Here is a 14,114-nt window from a genome sequence, read left to right as displayed (position 1 = left end):
CTTTCATGGGGGATCTGTACCAAAAGCTCTGAATTCTCAGGCCCTCCTCTAACCCATTCATCCTCAGCTCCCAATCACCATCATCTTCCACTGGTTATTTCTTTCTGCATTGTGTACAGTATGTTTGAAATAAGCCATATTCCAGGTGTTCCACTCGATCAAGTACATTCACTTTGCAAAAAACTGTCCATCATTCACCAAACACGTGAGCCTGTTGGTTCATAACGGCAGCTTCAGCAATATTAATATTAAGCATTAGTTTGTGGCTTTATCACTGTAGACCAGGCTTAAACAACAATTACTGGATACGTAATTTGAAGTTTTGTGCCATTATTCATGAGTCCCCGAGGATATGTAACTGGTTTTAAGAGAAATAGCTCTATAAAAATATGGTGTAATGTTAGTATTTTTGTTATTCCCTTTCATTCGCTGAAAGGACTCAACTTTTGTCAACTCAGATTGTTCCTACAGCACTGTCAAGTTATGTTTTGGGCTTTCAAGCTGTTCAAATTTTAGTAGTTTGATTAACTACATATACTTAATGACTATATGGCAATTTGATCACAAATTAAACATTTGTAAATGCAAATATTATTCAAACAAATGTAGTATTAGAGACTTGTATGAGACTTACCCTTTAAGAAGGTTGCAGTGTTGTGAGCAGTTCTGGGGAGTTGGATGCAGCTGAAGAATTTGTCCAGACACAAGTAATCATCCATTATGTTTCCAGATGGATCCAGGTTAAATAACCTTTCTTCGAAATATAAAACATTGCACTCTCTGTTCCAAATCAATGAAGAGTTGGTGACAAGTTATCAGTTGCTACGAGTTACAATTAAGGGGGTACAGTAACTGGAAACTATTCTAAATGGGATTAGATTTCTGAAACAACTGTTGATTTGACTTTCACTTAGATATAGGCAGAAGCAGCTCCTTACCAGCACAGCAGCATGTGCTGGTAAGGATTCGGGTAAGTTTTGTGCTTGGCTTGCCTGTAATTTTGTTGACTGTATGCTTTGCGGTGAAAAGAGAACTCCCTGATTCAGTATAAAGCAATGTCTTCTTCCTGTTTTGTTTTATCGTTGGCAAAAACTCAGTCGTATATATTAGCTGTAATATATTGTAAATCGGGAATCTTACTATGTTACAGGATGGTGAGGACCTAAGAACCCAAATGCAGTCAAGGCTTCGGAGGCAGGGGGATACAGTCCTAATGAGGCTGAGACGTACAACATTAAACAAAGACTAGGAGAAGCACAGAGGAAACCATGCAAATTGTGTTGGAAAGGAGGTGATAATAAGTAACACAGAACAGATGTGCGGTAATCAGCACATAAACGCCTGGTATGTGACAAGGGCAAGAGTAAAACTAACTGAAGTAAACAGAGGAACAGGCTTTACTAAATGAAACTGGCCGTAGAGTTACCCTGACAACAGAACAGAGCAAAAACTTACTGAGCTCAACTAACTTCTGAGAGCTCTAAACATAATCAAACCAACATTATTCAGAAAATGTTTGCAGAATAGTTCTTGAATCCAAGAAACCAAAAGAGAAAATGCTAAATCCAAACACAAAACCTCGAGACCATAACAAACTACACATTCACTTGCATTATCAACATTTTTTTAATGAAAATGCATCTAAAACTTGCAGAACCTTGAATATCAAGCTGTTTCTGCTATGCATCGGAATACATGATCACCACTTGCACGTTTTGCTAACACAGATTGTATTAAATGAAGAAGACCTTGACACTGTGACTTCAACCATTTTTTGTGGGTAACTGCATTGAAGCATTTGGCAGTTGCCACCTTGGATTTTAGAGCCAGCGGGGACACTGAGTCAGCTAATGCTGTATCTGATGTACCTCAGAAGTGAGAAGCTGGACCTCATATTCATATAAACTTTGGCTTTGTTCCACAGGTTTTATGTACAAAACTTTTACACAAACACCAAGTACTTTCAAATGCAATGTTAGCCATGCGGGTTTCTGAGATAAAAGGTAACTAGAGAAAGATTTTGCGGTTCGTAAAATGGGGATTGGAGTTTAGAAACCTTACCAGGACACAAGATCAGACTTCTGATGACATTTTCTTTGTTTCTCCTCATGTCCAGCGTGTCCATTAACTCCATACGACTAGCACTAGTTGGCAAGCTGCACTGTAGCTATTGGTACTGTAACTTCTCTTTAATTCCTCTTCTCTTGACAGAAAACACCCATTTTTCTTTCTTTCTTTTTTTTTTATGCATTGTGACTTAGAATTTTGAAACCAATAAAAAAAAACAGCATTTCTAAGCTGAACTGGATAGAATGAGGTGAATAAACCACAATAAATGACCACAAAATAACAATCATGAACGAGAACAATGTTAAATTTGCCCATGAGTGTGCCTCCTCACTGGTCTCCTCCAAACAGCTTCTAAGCTACTTTCATTAACTACAGTGACAACACTGACACAGGCCAAAATAAACCCTAGATAACATAAGGACCAGCAGCACCGTAAGGAGTGTTTTTGGACATAGGACTTAGTGACCCTCAATGATTTTGCACTTCAAGGCACTTCCATATTTGCATCAACCTACACAAAAATCAAAAATTCTGTTTTGGCAAACATGATCCATCATTTGTTCTTCACATGACTGTTTACCTGCAACCAAAGTCTACACAAGCTTTCCATTACTAAAATCTTGTCCCATGTTTACAGATTCTGCAGATTAATCTGCAGATATCCGTTTACGGACATAAACTAAAGTGTAATGATGTCACTGGCAAAAAAACCCTGATTCATCAGATGTTTTATTTCAGAAAACAAATAAACTTGCATTTGATGGACACTGATACCTGAAGCATCAGGACTATTTATTGTACTTTGTAAGAAATTCAATGGCATAAAACTGCGCTGGGTTCCCAAATAATCTTAACAGCAACAAAAGAAAAATAGTATTGGAATGAATGATTTTTTTCCAAGGTCTTCCAAGTGAGAATGTGGGTCTGCGACTCCTGCTCAGTCATCGGGACCGTCAGATGCCATGAGGCAGCCGGAGTCTCTCGTACAGTTGTTCATTTCTGCCTTCATCTCCTCACTGGTGTTTCCTGGCTCTTGACTGGCCTCGTTTTCCAACTGACTATCAGCTGTAAAGTAGAGAAGAAGGGCTTGTTGGATGTACTGTGAGTCAAATAGATAGGAAGTGAGTGATCCTGTACTGCTATCCTTCCTGTACATTGTGAACAGCCTATCTGTCGGGTGCTACTGCCGTTCTATTCTCAGAAATGTTCTTTGAGGTTATCCTGTTATCTTTAACCTCTCTTGCGCTGGTTCAGATACCCTCCTACTTTTATCTCATTGAGGTGTAGTGTAACTTCTCCTCTTTTCCAGTCTAAATCCCAAATGTCTTGGCATATCATTTTAGTTTTTGCTGCTGAATAATTGTGATGATACTGCTCTTGAATGATCTTGTTTCCAATACTCACAGTGCAGTCGCTGCAGGGAGTTAATAGCAGCAAGCAAACATTGCCTGTGTTCTGCATTGGTCACGTTCAGCTCCATCAGGTCATGCTCCCTAAGCCACATCAAGTCATCTACTGTTTGACAACCGCTCAACCGCAGGGACGTGGAATACTCCTGATAAATGAAGTGGAAAGAAAAAGCTCTCTTTAGAAGCTGAAGCAACTCTTTGTTCTGGGTAAGATGATTAATATGCAACATAAAAAGTCTAAAGCACAAGTAAGAGCAACAAACCTCTAAACCGAGGTGCTTTAACACTTCCCTAACGGTTGATTTGTGTCTCACTTTGTGGATGTGTGACTCAGAACTCTGCTCCGTTAGCACATCCACATAGATGAACTTAAAATTTCCTATTCTGCCATCCAGCATGCCCTTCCATATTCCCATGGGGGATTTGGCGATGATGTCAATTACATCTCCCACCTGAAAGGAAAAAGTTTACAAAACATTTACAAAAAGCACACGTTTCATACAAAGAAAAAAAGATGCTTTGCTATACAACTAAAATGTATAATTTTATAACTGGCACTGTATGAATTAAATTAATTTAGATTTTGATCAATTTAAGCTGTTTCCTCATTTCTATCTAAGGTGCTACATTTGGCTCCAGTGGTTTGGACTGAGAACTGATATTTGAAACAAGGTCAAGCACATTGGACAGGGAGTATATGAATGTGCTTTGTTTGTCGCAGATTTTCCACAAAGTTGCATTAACCTTTAGTCTGACACAAGAAAATTTTTTTGTACACAAGTTGCACTTCCTCTGTGCAACAAAATCTGTTTTGACATAAAGTTAATAGCTCACTGGAATAAACACAAGTTTTACACTTCTTGTATGAACATGGACCAACATTAACATTCTTAAAGCCATTCAGCTTAAAGAATCAGGCTATATTATGATAAAAGTTGCCATAGTAATTTAGTCAATTATTTGATCTAATTTCCACTTTGTGTAAGGACATGAATACCTTGAGTTTGAGCGACTCTGAGTCATACGGACTTGGCACAAATGCTGTGTGGACTCTTGCTCTGCCACAGAACTGTCTTGTTAACAATAGATCATCGTCAAGTCTCAGACTGTCTCTGTTACTGGAGCAGTCCGACCCGCTGGTTACTCCACCTGGCGAACAGCACGAAAACAAGAAATCAGTAAAGGGCAAATTAATTAGCCATTCAGTTTTAATGGAATAATTCACATGAGAAGAAAGTACAAGTCTCAGATGGTGATTCACGTTTTTGCAGTTGGGGTAAATCAACAAAGAGCAACTAAAGAGTATCAGGATATGTCAGTCTACAGGCGAGGGTTGCATAATTAATTGAGTTGTGGTGTGAAGAGCACACTTGGTTCAGTGCCAGGCGGTGCTTACTGGAGGAACTTTGTCCACTGTTGAGGCTGTAGAGGCTTTCCATGGAATTTCTGGAATGCCTCTGTCTTTTAGTCAATGTCCTCCCATAGCCAGTCTCCTTCTTTTCTGCTTCATCCCTCTGCATGCCTCTGTCCTGCAAGGTAAAGACACCAAGACATTTGTATACTCTGCTCTAAGATATATTCAGTTGGATCCCTGTCATTTCTGTCTCTCCCACTACAGACATTTGGGACAAAAATTATAACAAAAAAAAGCAAACTGACCAACCAGAAAAGCTGAGTCATTGCACAAAGCTGCTATTCAGTTCCGAGGGTGTGACAGAACAGCTTATGCCCCGGTCTCTGCTGAGTCACGTAGCTACTCTGGCAAGCAATATACTTAATCCTGGAAGAGTTGCCTTGCTTTTTATAGTAAAGACCAAAGAGGTTTGTGGGGAGTATAATCCCTGACTACCTGTGCTCAGCTTTCACCTTCCGTTCCTGTACAGGCTCCAAATTGTTGAGAAGCTAAACTCCTGGAACCTATCCCAACTGTCATTGAGAGAGAGGCGGGGTACACCCTGGAAAGGTCGTCAGTCCATCACAGGGCCACACAAGACACGCTCACACTCACTGCTAAGGACAATTTAGACTCACCAATTAACCTAACATGCATGTTTTTGGGTGGTGGAAGGAAGCCGGAGTACCTGAAGAGAACCCCAGCATACATGGGGAGAACATGCAAACTCCACACAGAAAGGCCCCAGCCGGGAATCGAACCCTCTTGCTGTGAGGCGACGGTGCTAACCACCACACCACTGTGCGGCCCATATACATAAAAATATATATAAATATGTAGATATGTATGTATGTCTGTATGTGTGTGTGTGTGAGTGTACATACATATATATATATGTGTGTGTGACAGCAGGTAATGCCATCAATACAGCAGCCTGCTACACACATGGTGTCAATGAGTATGGGCCTGTCTGTTTGACAAAATACAATTAAAATGATTATTATTTACTGTTAGGGTTAGGGTTAACCCAACAAGTTTAAATCAGGAACAGAAAATGCGATGGCTCTTTGTAAACTGCAGACTTATATGAATTGAGCTTTTCAGCCATTCTTGTACTTGAGCATCCAAAACTCTCTTTGTAGCACAGCAGAGATTTGATTTGATAACAGATGTTATTTAATTTGATGTGCGCTATGAGAGGAACTGTGTGTATTAACATAAGCTTTGTGGGCTGCATTGCTTACTATGGGAGCTTTCAGGGTTTTCTCTGCCAAGGCCTCGACGTGCTTCCTGTCACTTTGTGATGAGGCATCCGATTCCCTCATCTGCAGTCTTGGCTTGGTAGGCTCACAATTCTGATCTTGCTTTTTCTATAAACAAGCAAACACACTGTAAATCGAGGGATCCATCAAAGCCTAAAAATAAACATGGTGTACATTTAAGAAAGCTGAATTCCTTGAGGGACATGCAGCCAGATTGAGGAGATTTGGCTTTTTAATCAGACAGCTTCCATTATCCTGTTTTTCCAGGCATCCTGGCAAGTGCCCAAAATCTCCTAAATGAACAGCTGTGTGGGGTTATAGAGAGATTAAGAAATGTTTTTTTTTCTGGTGACAGATGGGCATGTTTAGGTTCTTCGTGTGACCCCATATAGCCTAAAACAATTTGTTTACTCCGTGTTTATTGCATGAATTCTGAATTACGTCAAACCCAAGCTGTCATACAACTCATGCGCATGTGCATATGCTTTGTTTTTTCATGAGGTCTTTTTGTTTTGATTGCATTATTGCACAGATGCAAGGTTTTCACTTGTCGAGAGAAGTGAAATATAAATATGCCAATAAGTTTATTTTCGTTGTCATGTACCTTATCTTTACGGTTTATAGTTCATACATTACATTCGTTAATTATCGCCTAATTTTGATCACCTGCTGATTTGAAATTCTACATTTCCCTGGTATAATAAATTACCTTCTATAACTATCTTTGAAGATGATTCAGAGTAATAGCACAGAGCTGCTTACTTGTTGGCTGTTATCAACAGTTTAAAGGTCACTCCATGCTGCTCTTAGAACATCTGCTATAACGACTGTTGGCTCATTTCCCAACACTGACCGTTGAGGCCTCTCTGTCATGCGCTGAGTCATTGGATGAGCAAATGTTAAAACCACTGTTTTTACTACAAAAAAGTGCACTCGTATTAATTCTGTGTGATACAGTTACAGTTAGTACTCTGGTGTATTCCATCTGCACAACAAGCAACAGCGAGATGCATTCTTAAGGATAACAGTTTAATACATCTCTGTTAGAAAGTGGATACATAACAGGAAACTGTTGTGAGGTTGTAGTCTCTAATTATTTTTTATTCTGTTTGTGAGGTGCACTGACGAAACAATTTATCGAGTTCTCACCAGGTCTTAAAATGAAGTAAATATGACCTCAGTTCAACAAAAACACATTACATCTTCCACTATAAAATTGATCTTACAAAAAACTGGGCCAAAATGCAGACGCAGTGTGTGAAAAACTAAGTCCACCCTTACTGTTTCCATAGTAATTAGGAGGGTAAGTAGCAGCCATGTGCTGCTAATTAAATGTACTTAATCGTTCATCAGCAGGTGTGAGCGCCTACATAAAAGCAGAGGTTTTGGCATTTTTCTGCTCTGGAGCATTAAGCACAATTGAAAGAAGGAAAGATGGCACCATTATGATCTTAGAGAATGCATATTTTACAGCCACAGGACCTGGACACATGACAGTCATTGAGTCTATCATGAACCTCTGTATATGAAAGTATTGTAGAGTCGAAAGTGAGGCCATCTGTCCGACAGTTAAAGCTTGGCTGAAACTGGGTCATCAACAGGACAATGATCCCAAACACAGCAACAACAGAATGTCTGAAAAATGTCTGAAAAAGAAAAGAATCAAGCTGTTGCAATGGTCCTGTCAAAGTCCAGACCTCAACCTGATTGAAATGCTGTGGTGGGACCTTAAGAGAGCTGTGCACAAAAAAAAATGCTTCAAACCTCAATAAACTGAGGCAAAATTTTAAAGAAGAGTGGGTCAAAAATCCTCCACAATGATGCGAGAGTCTGGTAACGTCACACAGAAAACAAATACTTCAAGTTGTTGTTGCTGAAGGTGGTTGTACAAGCTGCTGACTTAATTGTTCACACACTTCTTCTGCATTTTGGCTTCTTTTAGATTAAAAAAAGAAGTGTAATACGTCACGTGTCATTTCTTATTATTATTTCTTGTGTCCTGATACGTAAAACCTCAGATCATAAAGAGGATGGACTCATATCACATGACATCAAATTTCTTTTGGGCAGTATCTCTGTTTAATTATGAATGCAAGCTGTTGGAATGGTTTGAAAATTTGAGAGCTACAAGTCTAATGCTGTGCTATAATATCACCTCCTTTATAAACCCATCAGCCACAACATTGGGATGTCCTGTGGTGACTGGCACTGCTGTGTTGGCAGAGGATCACTTGGATTGGAGGGTTTGGCCTCAGATAACCAGACTTGTGAACTGGATTGTGGGAAGTTTGGGATAATTTGGGATAAAGTGGGCTAATTCCTTTTTTGTACTTCTGTGAGGAAAATATACGTGTAATAAACATTAGTGGTCTTAAGAGAAGCTGTAAATGAAACCAAGCTGTCAAATCTTTTGTTTTTTTTTAAAACAGAAGAAGTTAATAAGACCTGGAAAATACAATAACAGTAGGTAAGTTTAAATGCTCCTTTAAGAGCTCTAAGAGAAAGTCAATTAGAAATTAGATTGTCAAATTAGAAAGTCAGGCCCAGCAAAGCACAGATCAAAAGGATTTGGGAGATCTTGGGTTGGATAAGAATTACACATCACAGATTATGGCTCCTCGATATCTTAAGTAAAGCTCAGATTTAAAGTCAGAATTTTCACTGAACAAATACACAGTATAGCTTCATGTTGACTATTAAGTCATCAGTCTTTCCATTTGACATAAGCTGATTTCCAAATAGTCTGAACTTCCTTATTTTGGGGTAACGCCTATATCTTACTGTGTTTTGTGAGAAGTGCAGATCTGTGATGGAGCGGATCATCTGTGGGAGGCACATGTCTGACTGTTTGCTGTCCATTTCCTGTATCAGACTCTCAAAACGATCCCATTCCAAGGTCCGAGGCAAAGACAAGCTGCCGCCACAGTTCCACAGCTCATGTCGAGCTTGCTGGCAGGTGTGATAAAAGGGAGTCCACGGCTGGGGACAGTCAAAGGGCCTCCACTGATAATTTCTGATGTCTGGGCTCCAGACCCCTTCCTCCTTTGGGTCTTTATGGACGTCCATGTTGTGCTGTTGCAGCAGCTGTTGGGGCGATGCTGTCATTTTCGAGGACCTCTTCTCTGTCCTCCTCCCCAGGCTGACGCACGCCAGCACCGCGTTGTTTGTTCTCACCACCTCTGCCAAACAATCTGAAGAGTCTGCTTGTGTTATGAGCCAATTCAGCACATTTTCACAACTAAAAAAAACTTTATCAACAGTAACTCACCATATTTGTCAGCTGGGCTTTTCAATTTTTCACAGTTACTCTGATGTCCCTTCTTTGCGTGCACCAGATTCTGTAACTTCTTTAGTCTTCCTGTGGTTTGTATTGGTTCGGCTGTGTCAGCTTCAGTTTCACCACGCTAAATATGGAAACAATATAGAAGATGTATTCATTGTGGTGTTGTCATGTTAAGACCAAATTCATAAAATGTTGCTTAGACAAACACTTTTGCGCACTTTTGTGCACGTCTTGCTTACTTAGAAGCAGTAGCAGTGGATAGCACTAATTTGCTGACTCTTGTGCAAGAGAACATGCAATCAAGACCAATTTGATACATTTTCTACAGTAGGGCTAATAGCTTTCTTACAGGAAGCTGTCCATTAGCAGCATACTTAATGAATTCAACATTCCCTGTTCAAAGGATTGTGTGGCGATTTCAGATACATGTGAACTCTCTGTTTGAGTCTTACTCACAACTCTTCACTTTTCTACTTGACTCCTCCATGTATTGAGGTGGCAAAAACCCAGCATTTGCCTCTTCTGAGAGTTATTGTAAATAAAAAAGCCCTGCATACTGCATGCTGGATGCATATATACAGTGATAATAAGAAGTGCTGCGCTAGTGTTTATGAGGATGGTTGAATGAGAAACGCATTGTAAGGCACTTTGTAGAACCTAGACAGGGTTAAAAAGCCACCAACTTTCTGCCAAACTGTTTTTTTGCTCTGTCTACAAAACATTAAAACATGCAAAAGATTCTTTAAATATGCAACATTATGTTAACAAATTGGGTTTTTTGTTCAAATAAAAGATTTCAATTGAAAATGTAATTTGCTCCTCATTGACGCTTCACCATACTATAATCTGCTTTGTTTTCTTCACAGTTACATAACAGCATGGAAGGTGAGTAAAGGCAAACAGCCACTGTCATTTAAGTCACATGCATTACCACGTGCACTACGTGCAGGTCATGTGTCTACCCACCTGTCTGGCACTCACAGCCATGTGGGTACGGGATTACAAAGCACTCCACCATCTGCACGGCTTTTCTAATGAATCATTTCAGGTGGTCAAGCAATTGCGCTGTGATGTAGAAGCGATGTCTGGAGCATGAAAAATGTAATCTGCGATATTGCCTTTCATGCACCGGATCCCACCCAAAATTTGATCTTACTCAGATGATATGAAGTTAGGGATACTTTTAACATCATATTCTTTCATACTGACAGTATCACGCTGTGGGTGCAGTCATGTAGTTTTACCTGAGCAGGTATATCTGCCAGTGTCTTCTCCGAAACCAGGTCCTTCACCTTCTCGTATCTTGGGTTGCTCTGACAGGGAGCTTTATACATCACAGAATATTTTAATTCTTCTTCATTCTAATAGTGTCAAACACAAAAATCTATAAAGCAAGCAGACTCTCTTAAAATGTCATGAGATAGATAAGACCAACCCTCTCTGGTTAATTATTCTGGACAGTTCTTTGGTAAATCAACATCAGTGGAGCATTTTTCCCAGTATGCACTTTGGTTTTGCTCATGTATGACACATTTCCTTACTTCTTTTTCTTTTGAATTTTCTTTTGATAAGTCCCTCTTGTCACTAGAAAACATCCACCAGGAATGATTAATGTCTTTTTACAAGAGACAGGGTATGATGGAAACAAAGTAACTTCCTGTCACATTATAGCAGTATTATGGGAATTCAATGGGAATTATGGGAATGGCAATTGAGCAAAAGAGCAAGATGAGCAATGTAGACCTCAAGTAAATGTTTGCATAAGGCTCTGCATAAAATGGGAAAACAAAATCTTAGAAATATGAACATCTGGGTCTGTGATGTTCATGTACCAACCTGAAGTTTCATTCTCCAAGGCTGAAGTGAGCGCACATGACCTAAAGTGATATTGAAAGAGACTTTCATTTCCTGATGGAGAAGTGCAATAAAACAAAAATGACTGAAGAAACCGACTTGCACATTCACATACCTTTTACTGTTCCTTCTTAATTTTGCATTACTCTGCGGTTGGTCCATCAAGAATCAAAGACAAAGAAAACCTTTTAGTGAAGACATAGGACTGGCTGCTCTAACTGTGCCGTGTTTTACTCTGTTTTACTGCTTCGCAAAGCGGAGCACTCGCTTTCAGGATCAAGCAACGCACAGCGTCGGAGGCATAGGGTTTTGTACTGGTGAATATGTTGTATCACACCTCTTAAATTGAGTTTCCAGAGGCTGACCCCTGATTGTGCAGGACAGGCTTTCATATTGCTTCACACCAACCCTCCCTGTGGTCAGTTAGTGATAAGTCACCATTATCAGCAGTTTCAAAATGGCTTAAATATGCAGATATTTGTGTTCAGCATAAGTTTGCTGTTTACTGTCAGTGTAAAGGTGCATGAAATTAAACTTACAGAGGTGATGGATGGATCTGAGCCGACCCACTCAGACTTATGCCTCAAAAGAGTAGGACTGCACTGGTAGTTGGGTATGGCTTCCTTGAGTGTTCGGTTGTATGCTGGCTCATATATGCTTTCTGTGGAGCCCTCCTGAGGAAACACAATAATCAGCCTGCGTGTTGACATAACCTGTAATTAATGCTATTATGCTTCATTTATCCATACAGTGATCTGTAAAAACAGATAAAGACATAGCCAATGGGTTCTCCGATTTCCAATGTATAATTTGAAGCGTCGATTACAAAATCAGGACACTGCCTTTAATTTAATTGTTCAAATTCTACGTTATAATTGCGTCTGTCATTCAAACATGCATGATCAGCATCTATCCCACTTTGCTGTACATGTCTGTTTTAATTGATTTAGTCTAAGCACTGAGCCATGTGAAAAACAAAAGCTATAATATTTCCTGCAATAAATAAGAAAAAGAAAATGCATGAATGCAGTTTACAGTTCTGCATTACATTAAACTTATCTGACCAAAAATGCTTATCATTCTCCATTTCTACTTTGTCCAGGATCCATTGTATCTATCCATAATGACATCACTCTCTTTTCAGATAAAGAAAGTGCCATCATTGATAAAAGACTTTTTCATAAAAGGTTTTGAGAGCCTGTTTCTCATGAAATAGACTGATCACAGCAGTTTGATCACCGATCAGAAAGTGAGGGAAGACTCTATATTACTCCTTCTTTATGCATTTTATACTGACAGCATCATAACAAATTTATTTCAAGATTAAGAACTTAACTGATTGAGCTGGCCCGAGTTTAAGTTCTGGCCTGTTGCTCTTTGCTGCATATCAACCTTCACTATCCGCCCACTTTCCTGTGCAGCTACTTTCAAATAAAGACCAAAAGCTTCATAAGTCGGAACTCAGACTCAAAAAGAATGTGATTTAGTCTGAACCATGACTGTTTTCTAACCGTCTAAATCCAACCAGCAATTGACAAAGGTGTTTGAGCAAAGTGTTGTCATGTTATTGACGGAATATATGTTGGTCTCTATCTCATGTCACACAAAGGCCCATCACTGCATAACTGGACCATCCATCTCCTCCCCTTCCTCCTTGTGAGGACTGTATGACTTAACGACAGACTTGACGTCTGCTGTGGTGTGGAAACACTCATTTGAATTGTATTTCCATCCTGCTACTTGTTGGAATGGAAATTTAAAGGATTACATGATGAATTTTGTTAAAAGGTGCGAACGAACAAAATGTATGAACAAACAGCCGTTTTGTTGGAGGACATCATGCTTTGTTTTGCAGAAACCAACATCATAGCAATATGTTCATCGATGGAAGCTAGATATCATTATCAAGTGCTAATAAAATATTTTTTTCAGCAGCTATCACAATTTCTAATGCATAGTACCATGTTTAAAATCTCAATCTTATGAAGAGAATTGTTTTTTTGTACAAAAGTACTGATGCTAAAAATCTGCCTTGCACACTTCAGTGATAAAGATATTCTTGGTTATTGTGTCTTTTCTCCTGATAATACATTCCAGATGGAGTCCACTTCCAATGGTCATAACTCAGAAGTCAAACTACCCAAGGACTTTTAATCTTTACACATGAATTTCTGTGTAAAGTTTTTATACAAGGTTTCTCCAAACCGTATAAATGTCAGATCTTGCTATAACCCATAAACAAATGATCAAACAGGGATCACAACATTTGCTACTGTACCGCACTTATAGCCTAAAAAATGATTCTTTGTGGGCAAAAAAACTAATTAAACAAAGGAAAAAAGACCATTATTACTATGTAAGCTTCTAAGAATGTTAAACACTGTTAAATGAATAAATAAAAGCTTCAACTTTTGACAAACTCAACCTTGGTAACTGTTGTCATGTTCTGGGACATCAACAATGCACCATGCAATTTTTAAGCTTTCAGTAATGGGGATCAGTTGTGTAACCTATGACACAAATCTGTGAACAGAACATCTTTTTTGTTATTCTGCTTTGGCATTTATGAGGGTGATGGTTTTTGTTTTCTGTTTTTCAGTTTCTGCAATGAAATTGAACTTGAGTGGAAGACAAGTCAGGAAGTAATTTCCTCTACATCCAGTCACACTTTTTCTGGATGCCCAACCCTTTGCGAAGCATTGCTATTGTACACTTATACAAACCATTGAAACTGAAACACACCAGTGTAAAATCACATGAAAAATATTTGCACCTTTCCCACTACTTATTCCTAGGATTTTTTTTTCCACTGTAACCTTCCTTGAACATACAAACTGATCATT

The sequence above is a fragment of the Leuresthes tenuis genome, unplaced genomic scaffold (genome assembly GCF_036924035.1).
Source record: "Leuresthes tenuis unplaced genomic scaffold, fLeuTen1.0.hap1 SCAF_21, whole genome shotgun sequence".
NCBI classification, from domain to species: domain Eukaryota; kingdom Metazoa; phylum Chordata; class Actinopteri; order Atheriniformes; family Atherinopsidae; genus Leuresthes; species Leuresthes tenuis.
Note: the sequence above shows the minus strand (reverse complement) of the source record.